The following is a 24,528-nucleotide window of genomic DNA, read 5'->3' as shown; positions in this document are numbered from 1 at the left end:
TTAGTGTCCAAAGATTTGTAGGTTAGGGTGGATTGGCCGTGCTAAATTGTCCCTTAGTGTCCAAAGATGTGTGGGTTAGGGTGGATTGGCCGTGCTAAATTGTCCCTTAGTGTCCAAAGATGTGTAGGTTAGGGGGGATTGGCCGTGCTAAATTGTCCCTTAGTGTCCAAAGATGTGTAGGTTAGGGGGGATTGGCCGTGCTAAATTGCCCCTTAGTGTCCCAAAGATGTGTAGGTTAGGGTGGATTGGCCGTGCTAAATTGTCCCTTAGTGTCCAAAGATGTGTAGGTTAGGGTGGATTGGCCGTGCTAAATTGTCCCTTAGTGTCCAAAGATGTGTAGGTTAGAGTGGATTGGCCGTGCTAAATTGCCCCTTAGTGTCCAAAGATGTGTAGGTTAGGGGGATTGGCCATGCTAAATTGCCCCTTAGTGTCCAAAGATGTGTAGGTTAGGGGGGATTGGCCGTGCTAAATTGCCCCTTAGTGTCCAAAGATGTGTAGGTTAGGGGGGATTGGTCATGCTAAATTGTCCCCTTAGTGTTAGTAGGACTGGGTAGGGTAAATGCATGGGGTTATAGGGATAGGGTGGGATTGTGGTCGGCGCAGACTCGATGGGCTGAATGGCCTCCTCCTATATTGTAGGGTTCGATTCTATAATCTGTAAAGCGTGTGTGGTGTGACCTGCTCTTCAGCGACCTCTGGTGGTTCCATCAAAATTACTTCCCAACACTCAGGAATCAATTTGGAACAATTTCTTTATCTAACTAATAGCGAGCAAATTAACTAAAGTATTAAACCAGATAAATCCCTTCTAACTATTAACTATTCCCTGATAAAATACAACTCTGATGGAATGCTGTTCCCATAAATACACAGCCCACTCATTAACAAAAATACAATTCAGTCACTCTCGAATTTCCAACCAGGTTTTATCTCCTGGAATATTTGGACTCTTCTTCCATATTTAAGAACATAAGAACATAAGAAATAGGAGCAGGAGTCGGCCATCTAGCCCTTAGAGCCTGCCCCGCCATTCAATAAGATCTTGGCTGATCTGTCGTGGCTCAGTTCCACATTCCCGCCCTCTCCCCATAACCCTTAATCCCCTCGCTTATCAAAAACCCATCAACCCGCGTCTTAAAAATATTTAGCGAGGCAGCCTCCACCACTTCAACGGGCAGAGAATTCCAGAGATTCACCACCCTTTGAGTGAAGAAGTTCCTCCTCAACTCCGTTCTAAACCGCCCCCCCCCCTTTATCTTGAGGCTGTGCCCCCTAGTCCTACTGTCTTTTTTGAGCAGGAAGAGTCTCTCCACCTCTATCCTATCCATCCCATTCATCATCTTATACGTCTCAATGAGATCTCCCCTCATTCTTCTAAACTCTAACGAGTACAAGCCTAGTTTATTCAGCCTCTCCTCATAGCTCAACCCCCTCAACTCCGGTATCAGCCTAGTAAACCTCCTCTGCACTCCCTCCAAGGCCAAAATATCCTTGCGTAAGTGCGGCGACCAAAACTGCACACAGTACTCCAGCTGCGGCCTCACCAATGCCCTATACAGCCGCAGCAAGACCTCCCTACTTTTATATTCAATCCCCCTCGCTATGAAGGCCAGCATCCCATTCGCCTTCCTGACCACCTGCTGCACCTGCAAGCTGGGTTTTTGCGACTCATGCACAAGGACGCCCAGATCCCTCTGCACCGTCGCACGCTGCAGTTTTTCGCCACGTAAGTAATAGTCCTTCCTACCATTATTCCTACCAAAGTGGACCACCTCGCACTTGCCAACATTAAATTCCATTTGCCATTTCCTGGCCCATTCGCCCAGCCTATCTAGATCCCTCTGCAGACTCTCCACACCCTCCGCACAATTTGCCGTTCCCCCAATCTTGGTGTCATCAGCAAATTTCGACACCCTACACTCGGTTCCCTCCTCCAGATCATCTATATAAATGGTAAATAGCTGAGGCCCCAGCACCGACCCCTGGGGCACTCCAGTAGTCACCATATTTAACGCAGGCAAGTTGAGTGCAGACAGAATTTAACACAGAGAAGTGTCGGGTGTCGCAATTTGGAAAGACAAACCAAAGTAGAACGTACAGGTGGGACTCTGAAGAGTGCAGTTGAACAGAGGGATCTGGGAATACATAATTCCCGAAAAGTGGTCACAGGAAGGATGTAAATAAGGTTGAAAGAGTGCAGAGAAGGACATTGCCGAGAAGCTAAGTTACAGAGAGATTGAATAGGTTTGGACTTTATTCCCTGGAGAAGGAGGGGAGATTTGATAGATGTGCATAGGGTGAGATTGGTAAAGATAGAGTGAACGCAAGCAGGCTTTTTCCACTGAGGCTAAGGGGGAGAAAAACAAACAGAGGGGAAAAGTTTCAAGGGAATATTGTGGGGGGGGGCTTCTTCACGCAGAGAGTGGTGGGAGTGCGGAATGAGAGAAAATGCGGGGGGGGTCACTTTTAACGGTTAAGAAAATCTTGGAGGGGTTCATGGATGAGAGGAGGGATATGGTTCAAGTACAGGTCAGTGGGACGAGGTAGAAAAATGGTTCGGCACAGACAAGGGGGGGGGCCAAAAGGCCTGTTTCTGAGCTGCAATTTTGTATGGGTCTGTGTTAATTCCTGTGCCTGAAATTTCTTTCCACTTAATCCCTTCGCCATCTGGATGGTCACATAGATCAAGCTTTGAGGGCCAGCGATTTTTCTCTCTCTCTCCGAGCGCCGTATACTCTCTGGTAGGAGTCAGTTGCTCTCGTTCCTTTTTGTCCAATGCTCCCCCTCTTTTGTACCTGTGATGACCTATCAATATTTCCCCCCAGTAGGTGTCAGACTTAAATTTAGTAGGTTCTTAGTATCCAAGTGCCTGACTCCAACTGAATGGCCGTCATAAAAATGACTGCTCGGCATCCGATACAGATCAGCCATGATCTTATTGAATGGCGGGGCAGGCTCGAAGGTGGCCAACTCCTGCTCCTATTTCTTATGTTCGTATGATACAAATGTTTCAGTCTGGGTTCTCAGTGTACTCACATTTTTTTTGAACTCTCTAAGCACAGAAAAAGCATGGTCTTTTTAACGGGACAGTGTGATGCCACCACCCCCGCCCCCACCCCCGGCTCCACCCCCCCCCAGAGCATTTTACACCATCTCGTAACACCATGAATGTCAGACTCCCACTCGCCATCCTCGTCGCCCATTGCGCCCTCGTGTTAAATTCAAATCTAAAGCCTCAGATCCCACGTCTGGAGCTGAGCTGCGCCAATGCCTTGGACTCCTTCCCCCGCTGACACTCCTCCAACTGGAGTTGGGATGCCTTGTTGAAGTTGTACAAGACATTGGTAAGACCCACACTTGGAAATACTGCGTACAGTTCTGGTCACCCTATTATAGAAAGGATATTATTAAACTAGAAAGAGTGCGGAAAAGATTTACTAGGATGTTACCGGGACTTGATGGATTGAGGAGAGGCTGGATAGACTGGGACTTTTTTCTCTGGAGCGTAGAGGGGTGATCTTATAGAGGTCTATAAAATAATGAGGGGGCACAGATCAGCGAGATAGTCAATATCTTTTCCCCAAAGGTAGGGGAGTCTAAAACTAGAGGGCGTAAGTCTACGGGGAGAGATACAGAAGTGTTTGGAGGGGCAATTTTTTTCACAGAGAGGGTGGTGAGTGTCTGGAACGAGCTGCCAGAGGTGGGTACAATTTAAAAAGCATTCAGACAGTTACTTGGGTACGATGGATATGAGCCAAATGTGGGCAATTGGGGCGAGTTTAGGGGTTTATAAAAAAGGGATAGCATGGACAAGTTGGGCCAAAGGGCCTGTTTCCCTGCTAAAAACCATGATCTGTGTCCAGAGGGGCAATTATTTTCGCACAGAGGGGTGATGAGTGTCTGGAACGAGTTGCCAGAGGCAGTAATAGAGGCGGGTACAATTTTAAAAGTGTTTAGATAGTGACATGGGTGTAGAGGGATATGGGGCAAACGTGGGCAACTGGGATTAGCTTAGGGGTTGACCAAAAGAAAAGGCGGCATGGACAAGTTGGGGCCTGTTTCTCTGCCGTAAACCCATGAAGTGTGCCCTGCAGGATACTTCAGAGGAGGAGATAGATTCCACGTGATCCAAAAACCTTTCACCGTGTTGCGCTGGTATCTCGTCTGGCCCACCAGGCGTCATCGCGGCGTGTCGAAACAGCCTCCCCCACCTCACCCCATGTTGCGTTCCGAAAATAGTACCACACCACTCATCGCCCAGAAAGATTTGCAGCAACTCAGGGGGAGCGGAGAAGCTCCCACAAGGATCTCAACGTCAACCAGGAGATAGTCATCGACCTCAGGAAGAGTAGAGGAGAAAGCTCCCCTGTCTACATCGACGGGGACAGAGTAGAAAGGGTCGAGAGAGCTCCACGGGGTCCCAGATCACCTGTCCCGCTCCCCCTCCTCCAATGCCGACACTATAGTTCAGAAAGACCCCCCCTCTACTTTCTCAGAAGACTAAGGAAATTTGGCATGTCCGCTACGGACTCTCCCCAACTTTGACAGATGCCCCCCATAGAAAGCATCCTTTCCCGGATGTATCACAGCTCGGTCTGGGATCTTGCTGTGCCCCAAGACCGCAAGGAACTACAAAAGGGTGGTGAATGTAGCCCCCAATCCCCATCACCCAAACCAGCCTCCCATCCATCGACTCCGTCTACACTTCCCGCTGCCTCGGGGGAAAAGCAGCCGGGATAATCGAGGACCCCCCCCCACACACACCCCCACACACACCCCCACACACACCCCCCACACACCCCCACACACACCCCCACACATTCTCTATCCTTCCGTCTGGGGAAAAAGATACAAAAGTCTGAGGTCCCGTACCGACCGACTCAAGAACAGCTTCTTCCCTGCTGCTGTCAGACTTTTGAATGGACCCACCTCGCATTAAGCTGATCTTTCTCTACACCCTCACTGTGACTGTAACACTACATTCTGCGCCCTCTCTCCTTTCCTTCTCTATGAACGGTATGCTTTGTCTGTACAGCGCGTGAGAAACAATACTTTTCACCGTCTCCCCGATACACGTGACAATAATAAATCAAATCAAACATTTAAGTTGATCTTTCTCTACACCCTCGCTGTGACTGTAACACTACATTCTGCACCGTCTCCTTTCCTGCTCTATGAATGGTATGCTTTGTCTGTACAGCGCACGAGAAACAATACTTTTCACTGTATCCCAGTGACAATAATAAATCAAATCCAATATTAAGTTGATCTTTCTCTACACCCTCGCTGTGACTGTAACACTGCATTCTGCACCCTCTCCTTTCCTGCTCTATGAACAGTATGCTTTGTCTGTACAGCGCGCGAGAAACGATACTTTTCACCGTATCCCAGTGACAATAATAAATCAAATCCAATATTAAGCTGATCTTTCTCTACACCCTCACTGTGACTGTAACACTACATTCTGCACCCTCTCCTTTCCTGCTCTATGAACGGTATGCTTTGTCTGTACAGCGCGTGAGAAACAATACTTTTCACCGTCTCCCCGATACACGGGACAATAATAAATCAAATCAAATATTAAGTTGATCTTTCTCTACACCCTCGCTGTGACTGTAACACTACATTCTGCACCCTCTCCTTTCCTGCTCTATGAATGGTATGCTTTGTCTGTACGGCGTGCGAGAAACAATACTTTTCACTATATCCCAGTGGCAATAATAAATCAAATCCAATATTAAGTTGATCTTTCTCTACACCCTCGCTGTGACTGTAACACTACATTCTGCACCCTCTCCTTTCCTGCTCTATGAACGGTATGCTTTGTCTGTACAGCGCGCGAGAAACAATACTTTTCGCCGTCTCCCCGATACACGGGACAATAATAAATCAAATCAAATTTTTATTTGCCTGTCGAAGATGGTAAGATGTTTGGAATTAATCCACTGGGTTCCCACGCTGCGTTTCGATACAGATAGAAAGCCATCCATCATTCAGGAGAGATTGGAGAAAGACTCGGGGGGGGGTGGGATTCATTTCTTGTCTGTTGCTAGCCCCTCACGTTGCAAAGGAGGGGTCAGTAAATTTGCGGATGACTCCAAAAGTTGTAGAGAGTGGGGAGGGATGGTACAGTTGGCAGAGGGACAGAGATAAGCTGCAGAGCTGGGCCGAGAGGTGGCAGATGGAGTTTAATGCGGAAAAGTGATTCACTTTGGTCAGAGTAACAGGAGTAGGGGATATCGGGCTAATGGAAGGACTCTTGATAGCGTGGGCGAGCGGAGAGAGGCGTAGAGATCCCTGAAAGTTGGCACCCAGGTTGAGAGGGTTGTTAAGAAGGAGATGGATTGAGTTTGGGGAGCCGGGAGGTTCGCGTTACAACTGTACAAAACTCTAGTGCGGGCGCACTTGGAGTATTGCGTACAGTTCTGGTCGCCGCGTTACAAGGAGGAGGTGGAGGCTTTAGGGGAGGGTGCGGAGGAGGCTTCCCAGGGATGTGTTGCCTGGTTATGGTGGGGGGGGTCTTACGAGGGACTCGAGGTTGGAGAGAAGTAGGTTACGAGGTGGCCTAACCGAGGGTTCGATCGGGCGAGAGCCTTTTTCCCTCGGGTGGCGAGGGCCAACAGGAGGGGACGTAGCTTGAAATTGAGGGGCGGTAGTTCGAGGACGGAGGTAGGTTCTTCACTCAGAGGGCGAGGAATGTCCTACCATTGTGGGACGCGCCAACTTTCAGGGCACTCAGTGGATAGACGGATGGATAAGATTGGAATAGTTGAGGTTCGAGGGTCATTAGATTGGTTCCACTGGTCGGCGCAACATTGAGGGGCCAAAGGGCCTGGGGACGGGGTGGGGGGGGAGGCGACCCAATTGGGGGGCGACTCCTACGACAGCGGGAACACAGTCAGGGAACCTCCTGGTCCAGAGCTCGGGAGGTTCGCGCATGTCAGGGTTGGGGGGAGGAACTTTACGCGATTTCCCCACAAACCCCGCCCCCAAGTATTTGATTTGAGGGGCTCCCCCCCACCCCGTCCTCAGCAGGAGGGTCCCGTCCCCCTCCTCAAACCCTGTGTAGGTACACCCACAGCGCAGTTAAGGAGGATTTAGATCACGGCCGAAGAGGAGAGGGGGGCGGCCGATATATTTCCAAGTCGGGATTCGGGGAGGGGAGGGGAGGGGGGGGTAGCTTGCAGGCGGTGGGCGTTCCCCCATGTATCTGCTGCCCCCCACCCCTCCCTCGCCAATTTTCCCTTCTGGGATTGCGAGGGAAAGTAGGTTGGTGAGTCTCTGCGGGACATCTTGTAGAGATGTGCGTGGGGAGTGGTGGAGGGACTGAGTGTTACTGGTTAGCGTGACGATTGAGCGGAGGGGGAGAGAGGGGACTGAGAGACACCAGTCAGTGTACAGATATCTCCCTGAGAGAGAGAGAGGGGACTGAGAGACACCAGTCAGTGTACAGATATCTCCCTGAGAGAGAGAGAGAGGACTGAGAGACACCAGTCAGTGTACAGATATCTCCCTGAGAGAGAGAGGGGACTGAGAGACACCAGTCAGTGTACAGATATCTCCCTGAGAGAGAGGGGACTGAGAGACACCAGTCAATGTACAGATATCTCCCTGAGAGAGAGAGAGAGAGAGGACTGAGAGACACCAGTCAGTGTACAGATATCTCCCTGAGAGAGAGAGAGAGGGGACTGAGAGACACCAGTCAGTGTACAGATATCTCCCTGAGAGAGAGAGAGGGGACTGAGAGACACCAGTCAATGTACAGATATCTCCCTGAGAGAGAGAGAGAGGGGACTGAGAGACACCAGTCAGTGTACAGATATCTCCCTGAGAGAGAGAGAGAGGGGACTGAGAGACACTAGTCAGTGTACAGATATCTCCCTGAGAGAGAGAGAGAGGCCTGAGAGACACCAGTCAGTGTACAGATATCTCCCTGAGAGAGAGAGAGAGAGAGAGAGAGAGAGAGAGGGGGGGACTGAGAGACACCAGTCAGTGTACAGATATCTCCCTGAGAGAGAGAGAGGGGACTGAGAGACACCAGTCAGTGTACAGATATCTCCCTGAGAGAGAGAGAGAGGGGACTGAGAGACACCAGTCAGTGTACAGATATCTCCCTGAGAGAGAGAGAGGGGACTGAGGGACACCAGTCAGTGTACATATATCTCCCTGAGAGAGAGAGAGGGGACTGAGAGACACCAGTCAGTGTACAGATATCTCCGAGAGAGAGGGGACTGAGAGACACCAGTCAGTGCACAGATATCTCCCTGAGAGAGAGAGAGGGGACTGAGAGACACCAGTCAGTGTACAGATATCTCCCTGAGAGAGAGAGAGAGGGGACTGAGAGACACCAGTCAGTGTACAGATATCTCCCTGAGAGAGAGAGAGGGGACTGAGAGACAGCAGTCAGTGTACAGATATCTCCCTGAGAGAGAGAGGGGACTGAGAGACACCAGTCAGTGTACAGATATCTCCCTGAGAGATGAGATGATATATGAACATTCAAAAGGACATTATTACTTGGAGACAGAATATTATTTTGGATTCCTTGTTTCTCTCATTCAAATTCTCCTTTCGTCATTTTAACTCCGCCAATTTTCTGTCAAATTCGGACCACATTCTCATAATCATATTCTTCAGAGTTCAGGGCTGTGTACAAACAGAATAGGGAGACGTTAACAAGAGAGGAAATCGTGCTGAGATTTATTACCAACACGAGCATCTGCCCCAGGAACCTCATCACTAACTCAGTACCTCCCCCCAGTGGGAGGTACTGAGTTAGTCCCACATTCTCCCACCCCCGTGGGAGCGAGTCCCACATTCTCCCAGAGTGGTCTAATCACAGGATACAGACACAGGAATTAACACAAAAAAACTGTAAGTTACACACTTACATGTTTTGCAAACGGCTGTCGCACTCGGCAAGTTCTCATACGACCCAAGATATTCATCCTGAAACAATGTGTCATTAACGGGCGATTCTGTAGGTAAAACCTCACTGAGACAGAGAGAGATACAGGGTTAGATACAGAGTAAAGCTCCCTCTACACTGTCCCCCCCATCAAACACTCCCAGGACAGGTACAGCACGGGGTTAGATACAGAGTAAAGCTCCCTCTACACTGTCCCCCCCATCAAACACTCCCAGGACAGGTACAGCACGGGGTTAGATACAGAGTAAAGCTCCCTCTACACTGTCCCCATCAAACACTCCCAGGACAGGTACAGCACGGGGTTAGATACAGAGTAAAGCTCCCTCTACACTGTCCCCCATCAAACACTCCCAGGACAGGTACAGCACGGGGTTAGATACAGAGTAAAGCTCCCTCTACACTGTCCCCCACATCAAACACTCCCAGAACAGGTACAGCACGGGGTTAGATACAGAGTAAAGCTCCCTCTACACTGTCCCCCATCCCAGGACAGGTACAGCACAGGGTTAGATACAGAGTAAAGCTCCCTCTACACTGTCCCCCATCAAACACTCCCAGGACAGGTACAGCACGGGGTTAGATACAGAGTAAAGCTCCCTCTACACTGTCCCCCCATCAAACACTCCCAGGACAGGTACAGCACGGGGTTAGATACAGAGTAAAGCTCCCTCTACACTGTCCCCCATCAAACACTCCCAGGACAGGTACAGCACGGGGTGAGATACAGAGTAAAGCTCCCTCTACACTGTCCCCCCATCAAACACTCCCAGGACAGGTACAGCACGGGGTTAGATACAGAGTAAAGCTCCCTCTACACTGTCCCCCACATCAAACACTCCCAGGACAGGTACAGCACGGGGTTAGATACAGAGTAAAGCTCCCTCTACACTGTCCCCCCATCAAACACTCCCAGGACAGGTACAGCACGGGGTTAGATACAGAGTAAAGCTCCCTCTACACTGTCCCCCATCAAACACTCCCAGGACAGGTACAGCACGGGGTTAGATACAGAGTAAAGCTCCCTCTACACTGTCCCACATCAAACACTCCCAGGACAGGTACAGCACGGGGTTAGATACAGAGTAAAATCAGTCAACTTTGAAAGCCGGTGGCTCTGTGTTAGTTTCTCAGGCTGTGGAGATGCAGGCATTGGACTGGGGTAAACACAGTGAGAATTCTCTCAACACCAGGTTAAAGTCCAACAGGTTTATTTGGTAGCAAAAGCCACTCGCTTTCGGAGCCTTGCACCTTTGTCAGGACAAGTGGTAGATCTGTTCACCAACAAGGCTTTGAAAGACACGAACTCAATTTGCAGAATAACGCGAGTCTTTACAGACAATCAGGTCTCAAAGGGAAAAGAGAGTGTTCCCTTCCTGTTGGCCAACACTTCACGGGATTTCGCCCTCTGATCTTGGGGTAAACGCTCTCCAAGGTGGCCTTCACGATAGCGCAGAGCAGAGACCAAGAGCCGAGTTCCCCACATACACACACACACGAGGACGGCCTCACCCGAGACCTTGGGTTCCTGTTGCGCTCTCTGTAACCCCCGTGACTTGCCTGGGCTTGCAAACATCTCACTCACCGTCCTGTCTGGGGACAATACGCATCTCTTTAACCCTCTGCGTCACCCTCTCTCCACTCCAGATTACCTGTAAAGTCTCGCAATCCAACCACTATTTTGTAAATCGGGTTTGAGTCTTCATGTTTGCCCTGTTGGTGGATACAACTCCCCACTCACCTGAGGGAGGGGCAAGGCTCCGAAAGTGATGGGTTTTGCGACCAACTAAACCTGTTGGACTTTAACTGGGTGTTGTGAGAGTTCTTAGTTGCAATTTCTCAACTCAGACTAAACCTTGGTCAATCTCATTGCCCCCAGAGACAAGGAAATGTGTGAGTGAGGGAGTGAGAGAAGAGATAGAGAGAGAGACAGAGGGAGATAGAGAAAGCTGGAACAGTTGTCGAGGCTGGAGGAGGTTACAGAGATAGGGAGGGGGGTGTAGGGGGGCTGGAGGGGGTTACAGAGATAGGGAGGGGGGTGTAGGGGGGCTGGAGGAGGTTACAGAGACAGGGAGGGGGTGTAGGGGGGCTGGAGGAGGTTAGAGAGATAGGGAGGGGGTGTATGGGGGGCTGGAGGAGGTTACAGAGATAGGGAGGGGGTGTAGCGGGGGCAGGAGGGGGTTACAGAGATAGGGAGGGGGGCTGGAGGAGGTTACAGAGATAGGGAGGGGGTGTAGGGGGGCTGGAGGGGGTTACAGAGATAGGGAGGGGGGCTGGAGGAGGTTACAGAGATAGGGAGGGGGTGTAGGGGGGCTGGAGGACGTTACAGAGATAGGGAGGGGGTGTAGGGGGTTGGAGGAGGTTACAGAGATAGGGAGGGTGTGTAGGGGGGCTGGAGGAGGTTACAGAGATAGGGAGGGGGTGTAGGGGGCTGGAGGAGGTTACAGAGATCGGGAGGGGGGCTGGAGGAGGTTACAGAGATAGGGAGGGGGTGTAGGGGGCTGGATGGGGTTACAGAGATAGGGAGGGGGTGTAGAGGGGAGCTGGAGGAGGAGGCTACAGAGATAGGGAGGGGGTGTAGGGGGGCTGGAGGAGGTTACAGAGATAGGGAGGGGGTGTAGGGGGGCTGGAGGAGGTTACAGAGATGGGGGGGGCTGGAGGAGGTTACAGAGATAGGGAGGGGGTGTAGGGCGGCTGGAGGGGGTTACAGAGATAGGGGGGAGGTGTAGAGGGGCTGGAGGAGGTTACAGAGATAGGGAGGGGGGCTGGAGGAGGTTACAGAGATAGGGAGGGGGTGTAGGGGGGCTGGAGGAGGTTACAGAGATAGGGAGGGGGTGTAGGGTGCTGGAGGAGGTTACAGAGATAGGGAGAGGGGTGTAGGGGGGTTGGAGGAGGTTACAGAGATAGAGAGGGGGTGTAGGGGGCTGGAGGAGGTTACAGAGATAGGGAGGGGGTGTAGGGTGGCTGGAGGAGGTTACAGAGATAGGGAGGGGGTGTAGGGGGGCTGGAGGAGGGTGCAGAGATAGGGAGGGGGTGTAGGAGGTTACAGAGATAGGGAGGGGGTTGGAGGAGGTTACAGAGATAGGGAGGGGGTGTAGGGGGGCTGGAGGAGGTTACAGAGATAGGGAGGGGGTGTAGGGGTCTGGAGGAGGTTACAGAGATAGGGAGGGGGTGTAGGGGGGCTGGAGGTGGTTACAGAGATAGGGAGGGGGTGTCGGGGGCTGGAGGAGGTTACAGAGATAGGGAGGGGGTGTAGGGGGGCTGGAGGGGGTTACAGAGATAGGGAGGGGGTGTAGGAGGGCTGGAGGAGGTTACAGAGATAGGGAGGGGGTGTAGGGGAGCTGGAGGAGGTTACAGAGATAGGGAGGGGGTGTAGGGGCTGGAGGAGGTTACAGAGATAGGGAGGGGATGTAGGGGCTGGAGGGGGTGTAGGGGCTGGAGGAGGTTACAGAGATAGGGAGGGGGTGTACATAGAACATAGAACATAGAACATTACAGCGCAGAACAGGCCCTTCGGCCCACGATGTTGCGCCGACCAGTTACAAAAACAATGACCCACTAGCCTATACCAATCCCTTTTCGTCCATAAACCTATCCAGAGATCTCTTAAACGCCCCCAAACTAGACGCATCTACAACTGCAGCAGGCAGGGCATTCCAATCCCTCACCACCCGCTGGGTAAAGAACCTACCCCTGACATCCGTCCTGTAGCTACCCCCCCTTAATTTAAAGTCATGCCCCCTCGTGCTAGCTTTCTCCATCCGAGGAAAAAGGCTATCACTATCCACCCTATCTAAACCCCTAATCATCTTATATGTTTCAATAAGATCCCCTCTTAGCCGCCTTCTTCCCAACGAAAACAACCCTAGATCCCTCAGTCTCTCCTCATAGGACCTCCCCACCATACCAGGCAACATCCTAGTAAACCTCCTCTGCACCCTCTCCAACGCCTCCACATCCTTCTTGTAATGCGGGGACCAGAACTGCACACAGTACTCCAAGTGCGGCCGCACCAGAGTTGTGTACAGTTGCAACATTACACTGCGACTCCTAAATTCAATCCCCCTACCAATAAACGCCAAGACACCGTACGCCTTCTTGACAACCTTATCTACTTGATTCCCAACTTTCAGGGATCTATGTACACACACACCTAGATCCCTCTGTTCATCCACACTATTCAAAGTCCTCCCGTTAGCCCTATACTCGACACATCTGTTGCTCCTACCAAAGTGAATTACCTCACACTTCTCCGCATTAAATTCCATCCGCCACCTCTCGGCCCAGCTCTGCAACCTATCTAAGTCTCCCTGCAGACTATGACACCCTTCCTCACAATCTACCACACCTCCAACTTTGGTGTCATCAGCAAATTTACTAATCCACCCAACTATACCCTCATCCAGATCATTAATAAAAATTACAAACAACAGTGGCCCCAAAACAGATCCCTGAGGCACACCACTCGTAACTGCACTCCATGATGAATATTTACCATCCACCACCACCCTCTGTCTCCTATCTGATAGCCAATTCCTGATCCAACTTCCTAGATTACCCCCAATCCCATACATCTGCATTTTCTGCAGAAGCCTACCATGGTGAACCTTATCGAACGCCTTACTAAAATCCATGTATACCACATCAACTGCCTTACCCCCATCCACCTCTTTGGTCACCTTCTCAAAAAACTCAATAAGGTTAGTAAGGCACGACCTACCTGCTACAAAACCATGCTGACTATTTCTAATCAATTCATTACACTCCAAATAACTATAAATCCTATCCCTAATAATTTTTTCTAAAACCTTGCCCACAACAGAAGTAAGACTCACCGGTCTATAATTCCCGGCAAAGTCTCTGTTCCCCTTCTTAAACAATGGGACAACATTCGCTATCCTCCAATCCTCCGGGACTACACCAGAGACCAATGACGACCTGAAGATTTGAGCCAGAGGCTCTGCAATCACCTCTCTAGCCTCCCAGAGAATCCTAGGGTAGATCCCATCCGGACCAGGGGACTTATCTATTTTCAGCCCCTCAAGAATTTCCAGCACATCCTCTTTATCAACCGTAATACTTTCTATTTTACACCCCTGCAACCCAGTGTCCTCCTCAGCTATATTCATGTCCCCCTGCGTGAACACCGAAGAGAAATATTGGTTCAATACTTCTCCAATCTCCTCCGGTTCCACACACAACTTCCCCCTGCTGTCTGTAACTGGCCCTAATCTTGCCCTGACCAACCTTCTGTTCTTGACATACCTATAGAACGCCTTAGGATTCTCCTTAATCCTATCAGCCAAAGTCTTCTCATGTCCTCTTTTAGCCCTTCTCAACTCACTCTTCAACTCCCTCCTAGCCAATCTAAAGCTTTCTAGTGCACTATCTGAGCCCTCCAATCTCATCCGAACATAAGCCTCCTTTTTCTTTGTGTAGGGGGGCTGGAGGAGGTTACAGAGATAGGGAGGGGGTGTAGGGGAGCTAGAGGAGGTTACAGAGATAGGGAGGGGGTGTCGGGGGACTGGAGGAGGTTACAGAGATAGGGAGGGGGGCTGGAGGTGGTTACAGAGATAGGGAGGGGGGCTGGAGGTGGTTACAGACATAGGGAGGGGGGCTGGAGGTGGTTATAGAGTTAGGGAGGGGGTGTAGGGGGCTGGAGGGGGTTACAGAGATAGGGAGGGGGTGTAGGGGGGCTGGAGGAGGTTACAGAGATAGGGAGGGGGTGTAGGGGGGCTGGAGGAGGTTACAGAGATAGGGAGGGGGTGTAGGGGGGCTGGAGGAGGTTACAGAGATAGGGAGGGGGTGTAGGGGGACTGGAGGAGGTTACAGAGATAGGGAGGGGGTGTAGGGGGCTGGAGGAGGTTACAGAGATAGGGAGGGGGTGTAGGGGGCTGGAGGAGGTTACAGAGATAGGGAGGGGGTGTAGGGGGGCTGGAGGAGGTTACAGAGATAGGGAGGGGGTGTAGGGGGGCTGGAGGAGGTTACAGAGATAGGGAGGGGGTGTAGAGGGGCTGGAGGAGGTTACAGAGATAGGGAGGGGGTGTAGGGGGGCTAGAGGAGGTTACAGAGATAGGGAGGGGGGCTGGAGGAGGTTACATAGATAGGGAGGGGGTGTAGGGGGGCTGGAGGAGGTTACAGAGATAGGGAGGGGGTGTAGGGGAGCTGGAGGAGGTGACAGAGATAGGGAGGGGGGCTGGAGGAGGTTACAGAGACAGGGAGGGAGGGAGAGATCTGTAGGGACTGGAAAACGAGGCGATGAACTTTTGAGTCGCGGTGTAAGGGGGCTGGGAGCCAGTGGGAGGTTTCTGGGGGGAGGGTGGGGGTGAACGAGGTTGTGCTGAGATTTCGGTGACGGGGAAGTGTGGGGGGGGGGGGGGGTCGCGGGGCACAGAGTTCCGGATCAGCTGAAGAATCCGGACTGTTTCGGGGCGGGGCGGGAGTTTTGGAAAACGGATGGGAGCGCAGTCGTCACGGGCCAATCTCGGGGGTGAGGGCTTCGGCAGTCGATCAGCTGGGGGAGGGAGAGGAGACAGGCGCTGTTATTCAATGGGGGGGGGAAGGGGGGACTCAGGGATGGTGGGGGGGGGGGGGTAACAACCCATTGGGGGCCACAAGTCCCGAGGAAATGGCATCCCAAACTGCGGCCATTGGCACCCAATCTACTGTGCAACTGGCGACGAGGACTGAGAACGGTCCAATCCCAAACTCACATGTACGTCCCATTGTAGATCTCTGCATCTGTGCAAAAGAGAGAGAGACTTTGATCAGTAATCATAGCCCTGTATCGATCCCCAAACTAATCCCACTGCCCCGCTCTCTCCCCATAGCCCTGTATCGATCCCCAAACTAATCCCACTGCCCCCGCTCTCTCCCCATAGCTCAATCCCCAAACTAATCCCACTGCCCCGCTCTCTCCCCATAGCCCTGTATCGATCCCCAAACTAATCCCACTGCCCCGCTCTCTCCCCATAGCCCTGTATCAATCCCCAAACTAATCCCACTGCCCCCGCTCTCTCCCCATAGCTCAATCCCCAAACTAATCCCACTGCCCCGCTCTCTCCCCATAGCCCTGTATCAATCCCCAAACTAATCCCACTGCCCCGCTCTCTCCCCATAGCCCTGTATCAATCCCCAAACTAATCCCACTGCCCCGCTCTCTCCCCATAGCTCAATCCCCAAACTAATCCCACTGCCCCGCTCTCTCCCCATAGCCCTGTATCAATCCCCAAACTAATCCCACTGCCCCGCTCTCTCCCCATAGCCCTGTATCAGTCCCCAAACTAATCCCACTGCCCCGCTCTCTCCCCATAGCTCAATCCCCAAACTAATCCCACTGTCCCGCTCTCTCCCCATGGCCCCGTATCGATCCCCCTACAGGCCTTTGGCACTTACCGATGTTAACGTAACTCTGCCTTTCGTCATCCTGACCTAGGATTTGGATGAGAGAGAGAGAGAAGTGAGTCCCAGACGTGTCCCTGTGTTACCATCTCTGGTTCGAACGTGGGGCCTCGTTCGAGCTCACCCTGCCTCGGAGGCCCCATTCAAAATGGCGGGCAGCCCCGCCATGACGTTGGGTGGGTTGGGTCGAGGGTCAGGGGACCACCTGGGGTCAACGGAGCGGCCCTCCAGGGGTGACCAACGGCCCGGTGCCTCCGAAAGGGGAGAGGCCCATCTCGAACCGCTCCCTCCTTCTAAGTTTGAGGCCCAGAGGGAGGGGGGAACAGGCCCGTTGGCCCTCGCGGGGCCTGCTGGCCCAAACTAAAACCCCGTGCTCTTAACAGTGTCCCTACCCCTCACTTCCCGTCCGATCCACCCATCCGTCAACGTAACCGCTCCCACCAACTCTCCCCAGGCAATGCATTCATACAGGGATTGATACGGGGCTATGGGGAGAGAGCGGGACAGTGGGATTAGTTTGGGGATTGAGTTATGGGGAGAGAGCGGGACAGTGGGATTAGTTTGGGGATTGAGCTATGGGTAGAGAGCGGGGGCAGTGGGATTAGTTTGGGGATTGAGCTATGGGGAGAGCGGGGCAGTGGGATTAGTTTGGGGATTGAGCTATGGGGAGAGAGCGGGGCAGTGGGATTAGTTTGGGGATTGATACAGGGCTATGGGGAGAGAGCGGGGGCAGTGGGATTAGTTTGGGGATTGAGCTATGGGGAGAGAGCGGGGGCAGTGGGATTAGTTTGGGGATTGAGCTATGGGGAGAGAGCGGGGGCAGTGGGATTAGTTTGGGGATTGAGCTATGGGGAGAGAGCGGGGCAGTGGGATTAGTTTGGGGATTGATACAGGGCTATGGGGAGAGAGCGGGGCAGTGGGATTAGTTTGGGGATTGAGCTATGGGGAGAGAGCGGGGGCAGTGGGATTAGTTTGGGGATTGAGCTATGGGGACAGAGCGGGGCAGTGGGATTAGTTTGGGGATTGATACAGGGCTATGGGGAGAGAGCGGGGCAGTGGGATTAGTTTGGGGATTGAGCTATGGGGAGAGAGTGGGGCAGTGGGATTAGTTTGGGGATTGAGCTATGGGGAGAGAGCGGGGCAGTGGGATTAGTTTGGGGATTGATACAGGGCTATGGGGAGAGAGCGGGGGGCAGTGGGATTAGTTTGGGGATTGAGCTATGGGGAGAGAGCGGGACAGTGGGATTAGTTTGGGGATTGAGCTATGGGGAGAGAGCGGGGCAGTGGGATTAGTTTGGGGATTGAGCTATGGGGAGAGAGTGGGGCAGTGGGATTAGTTTGGGGATTGATACAGGGCTATGGGGAGAGAGCGGGGGCAGTGGGATTAGTTTGGGGATTGAGCTATGGGGAGAGAGAGGGGCAGTGGGATTAGTTTGGGGATTGAGCTATGGGGAGAGAGCGGGACAGTGGGATTAGTTTGGGGATTGAGCTATGGGGAGAGAGCGGGGCAGTGGGATTAGTTTGGGGATTGATACAGGGCTATGGGGAGAGAGCGGGGGCAGTGGGATTAGTTTGGGGATTGATACAGGGCTATGGGGAGAGAGCGGGGCAGTGGGATTAGTTTGGGGATTGATACAGGGCTATGGGGAGAGAGCGGGGCAGTGGGATTAGTTTGGGGATTGAGCTATGGGGAGAGAGTGGGGCAGTGGGATTAGTTTGGGGATTGATACAGGGCTACGGGGAGAGAGCGGGGCAGTGGGATTAGTTTGGGGATTGATACAGGGCTATGGGGAGAGAGCGGGGGGCAGTGGGATTAGTTTGGGGATTGAGCTATGGGGAGAGAGCGGGACAGTGGGATTAGTTTGGGGATTGAGCTATGGGGAGAGAGCGGGGCAGTGGGATTAGTTTGGGGATTGAGCTATGGGGAGAGAGTGGGGCAGTGGGATTAGTTTGGGGATTGAGCTATGGGGAGAGAGCGGGGCAGTGGGATTAGTTTGGGGATTGATACGGGGCTATGGGGAGAGAGCGGGGGCAGTGGGATTAGTTTGGGGATTGAGCTATGGGGAGAGAGCGGGGGCAGTGGGATTAGTTTGGGGATTGATACAGGGCTATGGGGAGAGAGCGGGGCAGTGGGATTAGTTTGGGGATTGATACAGGGCTATGGGGAGAGAGTGGGGCAGTGGGATTAGTTTGGGGATTGAGCTATGGGGAGAGAGTGGGACAGTGGGATTAGTTTGGGGATTGATACAGGGCTACGGGGAGAGAGCGGGGCAGTGGGATTAGTTTGGGGATTGAGCTATGGGGAGAGAGCGGGGCAGTGGGATTAGTTTGGGGATTGAGCTATGGGGAGAGAGCGGGGCAGTGGGATTAGTTTGGGGATTGAGCTATGGGGAGAGAGTGGGGCAGTGGGATTAGTTTGGGGATTGAGCTATGGGGAGAGAGTGGGGCAGTGGGATTAGTTTGGGGATTGATACAGGGCTATGGGGAGAGAGCGGGGCAGTGGGATTAGTTTGGGGATTGATACAGGGCTATGGGGAGAGAGCGGGGCAGTGGGATTAGTTTGGGGATTGAGCTACGGGGAGAGAGCGGGGCAGTGGGATTAGTTTGGGGATTGATACAGGGCTATGGGGAGAGAGCGGGGCAGTGGGATTAGTTTGGGGATTGAGCTATGGGGAGAGAGTGGGGCAGTGGGATTAGTTTGGGGATTGATACAGGGCTATGGGGAGAGAGCGGGGGCAGTGGGATTAGTTTGGGGATTGAGCTATGGGGAGAGAGCGGGGCAGTGGGATTAGTTTGGGGATTGAGCTATGGGGAGAGAGTGGGGCAGTGGGATTAGTTTGGGGATTGAGCTATGGGGAGAGAGCGGGGCAGTGGGATTAGTTTGGGGATTGAGCTATGGGGAGAGAGTGGGGCAGTGGGATTAGTTTGGGGATTGATACAGGGCTATGGGGAGAGAGCGGGGCAGTGGGATTAGTTTGGGGATTGAGCTATGGGGAGAGAGTGGGGCAGTGGGATTAGTTTGGGGATTGATACAGGGCTATGGGGAGAGAGCGGGGGCAGTGGGATTAGTTTGGGGATTGATACGGGGCTATGGGGAGAGAGCGGGGCAGTGGGATTAGTTTGGGGATTGATACAGGGCTATGGGGAGAGAGCGGGGCAGTGGGATTAGTTTGGGGATTGAGCTATGGGGAGAGAGCGGGGCAGTGGGATTAGTTTGGGGATTGATACAGGGCTATAGGGAGAGAGCGGGGCAGTGGGATTAGTTTGGGGATTGAGCTATGGGGAGAGAGCGGGGCAGTGGGATTAGTTTGGGGATTGATACAGGGCTATAGGGAGAGAGCGGGGCAGTGGGATTAGTTTGGGGATTGAGCTATGGGGAGAGAGCGGGGGCAGTGGGATTAGTTTGGGGATTGATACAGGGCTATGGGGAGAGAGCGGGGGCAGTGGGATTAGTTTGGGGATTGATACAGGGCTATGGGGAGAGAGTGGGTCTAACCGAGGGGATAGGGAGATGGGAACTGTGCGCGGTGCTCCCAGTGTGGGTCTAACCGAGGGGACGGGGAGACGGGAACTGTGCACGGTGCTCCCAGTGTGGGTCTAACCGAGGGGATAGGGAGACGGGAACTGTGCACGGTGCTCCCAGTGTGGGTCTAACCGAGGGGGATAGGGAGACGGGAACTGTGCACGGCGCTCCCAGTGTGGGTCTAACCGAGGGGGATAGGGAGACGTGAACTGTGCACGGTGCTCCCGGTGTGGGTCTAACCGAGGGGGATAGGGAGACGGGAACTGTGCACGGTGCTCCCAGTGTGGGTCTAACCGAGGGGATAGGGAGACGGGAACTGTGCACGGTGCTCCCAGTGTGGGTCTAACCGAGGGGGATAGGGAGACGGGAACTGTGCACGGCGCTCCCAGTGTGGGTCTAACCGAGGGGATAGGGAGACGGGAACTGTGCACGGTGCTCCCAGTGTGGGTCTAACCGAGGGGATAGGGAGACGGGAACTGTGCACGGTGCTCCCAGTGTGGGTCTAACCGAGGGGGTAGGGAGACGGGAACTGTGCACGGTGCTCCCAGTGTGGGTCTAACCGAGGGGGATAGGGAGACGGGAACTGTGCACGGTGCTCCCGGTGTGGGTCTAACCGAGGGGATAGGGAGACGGGAACTGTGCACGGTGCTCCCAGTGTGGGTCTAACCGAGGGGATAGGGAGACGGGAACTGTGCACGGTGCTCCCAGTGTGGGTCTAACCGAGGGGGATAGGGAGACGGGAACTGTGCACGGCGCTCCCAGTGTGGGTCTAACCGAGGGGGATAGGGAGACGGGAACTGTGCACGGTGCTCCGAGTGTGGGTCTAACCGAGGGGATAGGGAGACGGGAACTGTGCACGGTGCTCCCAGTGTGGGTCTAACCGAGGGGATAGGGAGACCGGGAATGTTCCAGAGGGATTCTCACTTGCTCACCTTCATCCGAATGTTCAACTTCCGGTTCTCTCTGTGCCTTGGAACGCATCGCGATCGGTGTTACCCTACGGAGAGAGATATCAGCGTCAACTCATTCTGTTCGACCTCACTCAGCAACAGAGTGCATTAATACAGACCATAAAATCCATCTCCTGCTCCCCTCGGACACACAGAGGGGTCCCGCTCTCCCCTCGGACACACAGAGGGGTCCCGCTCTCCCCTCGGACACACAGAGGGGTCCCGCTCTCCCCTCGGACACACAGAGGGGTCCCGCTCTCCCCTCGGACACACAGAGGGGTCCCGCTCTCCCCTCGGACGCACAGAGGGGTCCCGCTCTCCCCTCGGACACACAGAGGGGTCCCGCTCTCCCCTCGGACACACAGAGGGATCCCGCACTCCCATGGGACGCACAGAGGGATCCCGCACTCCCATGGGACGCAAGAGGGATCCTGCACTCCCATTGGACGCACAGAGGGATCCCGCACTCCCATGGGACGCACAGAGGGATCCCGCACTCCCATGGGACGCACAGAGGGATCCCGCACACCCATGGGACGCACAGAGGGATCCCGCACTCCCATTGGATGCACAGGGGGATCCTGCCCTCCCATTGGACGCACAGAGAGGGATCCAATCCTCCTGTTGGTGGGAAAATCATTGACTAGGTCGCCACGACTCACATCACATCCTGAGGAGCGTCTCCGGAAACCGAGGGCACTGAGAAATAAACACAACATTTATCACAGACAGGACAGAGATCAGAGAAAATAATCTCAATATATCCCCTCTCTCAGGGAGATATCTGTACACTGACTGGTGTCTCTCAGTCCCCTCTCTCTCTCTCTCAGGGAGATATCTGTACACTGACTGGTGTCTCTCAGTCCCCCTCTCTCTCTCTCTCAGGGAGATATCTGTACACTGACTGGTGTCTCTCAGTCCTCTCTCTCTCTCTCTCAGGGAGATATCTGTACACTGACTGGTGTCTCTCAGTCCTCTCTCTCTCTCTCAGGGAGATATCTGTACACTGACTGGTGTCTCTCAGTCCCCTCTCTCTCTCTCAGGGAGATATCTGTACACTGACTGGTGTCTCTCAGTCCTCTCTCTCTCTCTCAGGGAGATATCTGTACACTGACTGGTGTCTCTCAGTCCCCTCTCTCTCTCTCAGGGAGATAGCTGTACACTGACTGGTGTCTCTCAGTCCTCTCTCTCTCTCTCAGGGAGATATCTGTACACTGACTGGTGTCTCTCAGTCCCCTCTCTCTCTCTCAGGGAGATATCTGTACACTGACTGGTGTCTCTCAGTCCCCTCTCTCTCTCTCTCAGGGAGATATCTGTACACTGACTGGTGTCTCTCAGTCCCCTCTCTCTCTCTCAGGGAGATATCTGTACACTGACTGGTGTCTCTCAGTCCTCTCTCTCTCTCTCAGGGAGATATCTGTACACTGACTGGTGTCTCTCAGTCCCCTCTCTCTCTCTCAGGGAGATATCTGTACACTGACTGGTGTCTCTCAGTCCCCTCTCTCTCTCTCTCAGGGAGATATCTGTACACTGACTGGTGTCTCTCAGTCCCCTCTCTCTCTCTCAGGGAGATATCTGTACACTGACTGGTGTCTCTCAGTCCCCTCTCTCTCTCTCAGGGAGATATCTGTACACTGACTGGTGTCTCTCAGTCCCCTCTCTCTCTCTCAGGGAGATATCTGTACACTGACTGGTGTCTCTCAGTCCCCTCTCTCTCTCTCAGGGAGATATCTGTACACTGACTGGTGTCTCTCAGTCCCCCCTCTCTCTCTCTCTCAGGGAGATATCTGTACACTGACTGGTGTCTCTCAGTCCCCCCTTTCTCTCTCTCTCAGGGAGATATCTGTACACTGACTGGTGTCTCTCAGTCCCCCCTCTCTCTCTCTCTCAGGGAGATATCTGTACACTGACTGGTGTCTCTCAGTCCCCTCTCTCTCTCTCAGGGAGATATCTGTACACTGACTGGTGTCTCTCAGTCCCCTCTCTCTCTCTCAGGGAGATACCTGTACACTGACTGGTGTCTCTCAGTCCCCTCTCTCTCTCAGGGAGATATCTGTACACTGACTGGTGTCTCTCAGTCCCCTCTCTCTCTCTCTCTCAGGGAGATATCTGTACACTGACTGGTGTCTCTCAGTCCCTCTCTCTCTCTCTCAGGGAGATATCTGTACACTGACTGGTGTCTCTCAGTCCCCTCTCTCTCTCTCAGGGAGATATCTGTACACTGACTGGTGTCTCTCAGTCCCCTCTCTCTCTCTCAGGGAGATATCTGTACACTGACTGGTGTCTCTCAGTCCCCTCTCTCTCTCTCTCAGGGGGATATCTGTACACTGACTGGTGTCTCTCAGTCCCCTCTCTCTCTCTCTCAGGGGGATATCTGTACACTGACTGGTGTCTCTCAGTCCCCTCTTTCTCTCTCAGGGAGATATCTGTACACTGACTGGTGTCTCTCAGTCCCCTCTCTCTCTCTCTCAGGGAGATATCTGTACACTGACTGGTGTCTCTCAGTCCCCTCTCTCTCTCTCTCAGGGAGATATCTGTACACTGACTGGTGTCTCTCAGTCCTCTCTCTCTCTCTCTCAGGGAGATATCTGTACACTGACTGGTGTCTCTCAGTCCTCTCTCTCTCTCTCAGGGAGATATCTGTACACTGACTGGTGTCTCTCAGTCCCCTCTCTCTCTCTCTCAGGGAGATATCTGTACACTGACTGGTGTCTCTCAGTCCTCTCTCTGTCTCTCAGGGAGATATCTGTACACTGACTGGTGTCTCTCAGTCCCCTCTCTCTCTCTCAGGGAGATATCTGTACACTGACTGGTGTCTCTCAGTCCCTCTCTCTCTGTCTCAGGGAGATATCTGTACACTGACTGGTGTCTCTCAGTCCCCTCTCTCTCTCTCAGGGAGATATCTGTACACTGACTGGTGTCTCTCACTCCCCTCTCTCTCTCTCTCAGGGAGATATCTGTACACTGACTGGTGTCTCTCAGTCCCCTCTCTCTCTCTCAGGGAGATATCTGTACACTGACTGGTGTCTCTCAGTCCCCTCTCTCTGTCTCAGGGAGATATCTGTACACTGACTGGTGTCTCTCAGTCCCCTCTCTCTCTCTCTCAGGGGGATATCTGTACACTGACTGGTGTCTCTCAGTCCCCTCTCTCTCTCTCAGGGAGATATCTGTACACTGACTGGTGTCTCTCAGTCCCCTCTCTCTGTCTCTCAGGGAGATATCTGTACACTGACTGGTGTCTCTCAGTCCCCTCTCTCTCTCTCTCAGGGAGATATCTGTACACTGACTGGTGTCTCTCAGTCCCTGCTCTCTCTCTATCTCTCTCTCTCTCAGAGAGGAGGTTTACCAGGATGTTGCCTGGTATGGAGGGGAGGTCCTATGAGGAGAGACTGAGGGATTTGGGGTTGTTTTCGTTAGAAAGAAGGCGGCTAAGAGGGGATCTTATTGAAACATATAAGATGATTAGGGGTTTAGATAGGGTGGACAGTGATAGCCTTTTTCCTCGGATGGAGAAATCTAGCACGAGGGGGCATGGCTTTAAATTAAGGGGGGGGGTAGTTATAGGATGGGATGTCAGGGGTAGGTTCTTTACCCAGAGGGTGGTGAGGGACTGGAATGCCCTGCCTGCTGCAGTTGTAAATGCGCCTAGTTTGGGGGCGTTTAAGAGATCCGTGGATAGGTTTATGGACGAAAAGGGATTGGTTTAGGTTAGAGGGTCATTGTTTTGT

At 53.1% G+C, this 24,528-nt stretch overlaps 1 long non-coding RNA gene across 1 annotated transcript; it reads right to left on the bottom strand.

Moving 5' to 3' along the window:
- Positions 1–7,377: 7,377 nt before the first annotated feature.
- Positions 7,378–21,499, bottom strand: LOC145340594 (uncharacterized). Its single transcript, XR_013886263.1, has 6 exons — positions 21,463–21,499; positions 20,783–20,847; positions 16,322–16,357; positions 15,640–15,667; positions 8,892–8,995; positions 7,378–8,646 (listed from the first exon to the last, which is right to left on the bottom strand). It is a non-coding gene; the product is annotated as an uncharacterized LOC145340594 (long non-coding RNA).
- Between the last annotated feature and the right edge of the window lie 3,029 nt (positions 21,500–24,528).

This window comes from Carcharhinus amblyrhynchos, unplaced genomic scaffold (genome assembly GCF_965287045.1).
Source record: "Carcharhinus amblyrhynchos unplaced genomic scaffold, sCarAmb.v2.hapA chromosome_1182, whole genome shotgun sequence".
Taxonomy (NCBI): Eukaryota; Metazoa; Chordata; class Chondrichthyes; order Carcharhiniformes; family Carcharhinidae; genus Carcharhinus; species Carcharhinus amblyrhynchos.
Note: the sequence above shows the minus strand (reverse complement) of the source record. Positions and strands in the feature narration are given on the sequence as shown.